Genomic DNA, 308 nt, shown 5'->3' on the forward strand with positions numbered 1-308 from the left:
GGGCGGGGCGGGGCCGCCATCGCAGTGCTTGCGGTCGGGCGGGTCGCAATGCGCTAATGAAAATCAGCTCGCAGCCGTCGTGGACCAGAGGTGGGGCCGGCGCGGGTTCAACGACGAGAGCGGGGCCCAGCCCTCGGCCCAGCCAGACACAGGTGAGTGAGTTCGGGCCTCCGTCCCGATTTCTCTCTCGCCGCCTCCCGGGGAGTCGAACCCAACCCTCTGCGCTGCTGCTCGCTTTGCACGCCTGGCCGCAGCGCTCACGTGACCGCGTGGGAGGTGCCCGGCCAGCCTGCAGGCCCTGCAGGCCG

The sequence above is a fragment of the Frankliniella occidentalis genome, unplaced genomic scaffold, assembly GCF_000697945.3.
Source record: "Frankliniella occidentalis isolate FOCC.00 unplaced genomic scaffold, Focc_3.1 Scaffold28, whole genome shotgun sequence".
Classification (NCBI taxonomy): Eukaryota; Metazoa; Arthropoda; class Insecta; order Thysanoptera; family Thripidae; genus Frankliniella; species Frankliniella occidentalis.